This window comes from Dama dama, chromosome 15 (genome assembly GCF_033118175.1).
Source record: "Dama dama isolate Ldn47 chromosome 15, ASM3311817v1, whole genome shotgun sequence".
NCBI lineage: Eukaryota > Metazoa > Chordata > Mammalia > Artiodactyla > Cervidae > Dama > Dama dama.
Window position 1 is genome coordinate 90,184,981 of NC_083695.1, and position 2,631 is coordinate 90,187,611.

The following is a 2,631-nucleotide window of genomic DNA, read 5'->3' on the forward strand; positions in this document are numbered from 1 at the left end:
CCAAATGTCTCTTTTTTTCAGTTTCGGGATGGAGACTTTTGGGGACACTCTTGGATCCTTTGCCCATGGTTGGGACCTCTCACAGCACCAGGGGACCGGGTCTGATGGCCCAGTCTTAACCACAAACTCAGTTAAGAGCCTGGGGGAGGGGGGTTGACATCAGAACATTTGCTGGCGGCACGGTGCTGAGCCCTGGGAAAGCCTGAGGAGTGGGACAGCCCCACACCCATCTGTGCCTGTTCTAGGGTCAGAGCTGGAGGGAGAGGGGCCTGGCCAGGCCCCCACTGGACCACGGGCTGCCCTGCCATCTTGGCAGCAGCCCCAGAATCTCTCTGGCTGCTCTTGGTGTCCCCAGCTACGGAACAAGGAGACCACTTCCCATCACGAGACTTCCTGTGCCCATCAAGCAAGATAAGAAGTTCAGAAATGCTTCGTAACGAAACCGACAAGGAGCATCTACAGCTACTGGCTGGGTTTGGGAACGGAGCCCCCGACACCCACTGTCACGACCTCGCTGGGCTGCCTTGTGTTTCCTCTCAGAGCTTGGGAGGGGGACGAATACCCAGCCCGGCCCGTTCCCCTCCAGGTAAGCCCCTGACCCAGGGCCCCAGCTGACAGGCCTCTGGGAAGCAAGTCTTCCCTGGGACTTGAGAATCTTTATTTCTTGGGGCTGTGATTCTTATTTGGTTAAATAACACATTTAAAAAAATTGTTGTGATTCCATACTGAAGCTTCCCATATGGTTAATTGGAAGTGTTCTCACCAATATTGCAGGCTGTAAAAACTAATGAGGTAAATGGAAAATTTATCAAGTGCCACAGTTAGAAATTAACTTATTGCTTGATGCTACGCTCACGACTAATGAAGTTAGAGGGAGCTCTTCATAGAGAGTGAGAACAGAGCCCTTGCTGTCGGGGAAAACCCTTCTGTTTGCCCCTTTCTAGCTCTCTCCCCACCTCTCCTACCGCAGATGGATCAGATGAGCACAGCAAAAGACCAGACTAAGTCTCCATCATCTCAACACGGTGTCTGCATTGGATTATGTATTATATCACCAATAACAACAACTGGTGCTGGGAACTTTGTATACCTTATCTTGTGTGCTTCTCACATCAGGGCTGCGAGGGAGGTACTGTGATTGTGTACAATTCACAGATGAGAAAACTGAGGCTCAGAGACATGAAGTCACACTGTACTAGGTGGTGAAGCTGCAAATCAAATCTGATTCCAATATCCATGTGCATTTCACTCACTGATTCACCCATTCATTCATTCAATCAGAATGACAAAGAGGCATGGAATGCCTACCAAGCCCCAGGCACCAGGTGTTCCTGGAGATGCTAGGGTGGAGTGGGGCAGGGATGAAGGACCTGGATGCAAATCTGGGTCCTTCTGCCACTTGCTGGCTGTGGGAAGGCGCTGGACCTTCCAGCCGGCTCTCCAGACTTACTCCATCCTTCTGCACTCAGCTCTGTGCCCTGGGAGCCCACATCCATGGGCTCCTTTGTTCTCTGGCTTCTGATGGATCCTACTTACGAGAGGCGCTGACCAGAGAGGACATGGGAGGTGAGTAGGGGAGGGGAGTTTCTACAGGGGGGAGTGTTTCTTCAGCTTCCCCCTCGCTGGTTGCTGGTGGTTGGTGCCGCATCTTCCCACACCTCCTTCCTCTTAGACTGCACCTCCCTTCCAGAGGCTTCCTGAATATACTTGGTCTCCGTGGATCTTCGTGGCCTTTACCCCTCGCTCCCCTAGGCCCGGGGGTTAGGGATCCTGGCCGCCACTAGCCGGAAAGACGATTTCCTTCAGTCTTGCCTCCACTTTGGGAAATTGCCCCTTTAATAAACTCCCCTGTAATGATTTTTTTTTTTTTAGGCCTTGACATTCAGCTTGTGGGATCTTAGTTCCCTGACCAGGGATTGAATCCCCACCCTCTGCCCTGAAAGCATGGAGTCCTAACCAGCAGACCAGCAGGGAATTCTTCCTTGAAATGACCACTTTGCATGGTATCTCTTCCCAGCTGAGGTGTGACACAGTGATTTTACTCCAGTTATTGGCCTGAGCCTCAGTTTCCTCACCTGTAAATTGGTGAAGAATAAATTAATTAATAATAAATTACCAAAACTAATTTGTGAGAAGTGATTGGTACAATGCTCAGGAGATAATAACTACTCAATAGATGCTTTTCTTATTGTTAAGACAGGATTCTGCCTTTCAGGACAAACTGCAGCTTCCCATGGAATCCATGGAGATGTTTGTTAAACGTGCAGAGTCTGGCCGCAGCCTGTGGGCCCAGGAGGAGGCCTGCAGGTGACTGGCAAGGCCTTGTGGATGAACTGTGACTGCACGATGGGAGGGAAGGAACTCCCAGGAAGGGTGCACGGGGTGGGGTCTTCATCAGCCTGCGGGCGGGTCTGGGAAGGCTTTCTGGAGGAGCCGTGCTGACCTGAGACCTCCGTGGAAGCTTGTGGAACAGGGCTGCTCGATGCCCAGGACAGGACCGGAGGTGACAGGCAGGGGCGGCATGAGGTGGGGAGAGGCGGAGCTGTGGTTGGCTGTCTACTGGAGCTCAGATGTCATCTCTCAGTGAGCAGAGTTCCTGCAGGGTTTTCTCTAAAGAAGTGGTCCAATGAG

At 51.8% G+C, this 2,631-nt stretch overlaps 1 long non-coding RNA gene across 1 annotated transcript; it reads left to right on the forward strand.

The window, feature by feature from the left end:
- The first annotated feature begins 444 nt into the window (after positions 1 to 444).
- Positions 445 to 2,041, forward strand: LOC133070791 (uncharacterized). The gene is made up of 3 exons (XR_009696217.1): positions 445 to 586; positions 1,470 to 1,566; positions 1,873 to 2,041. It is a non-coding gene; the product is annotated as an uncharacterized LOC133070791 (long non-coding RNA).
- The last annotated feature ends 590 nt before the right edge of the window (positions 2,042 to 2,631 follow it).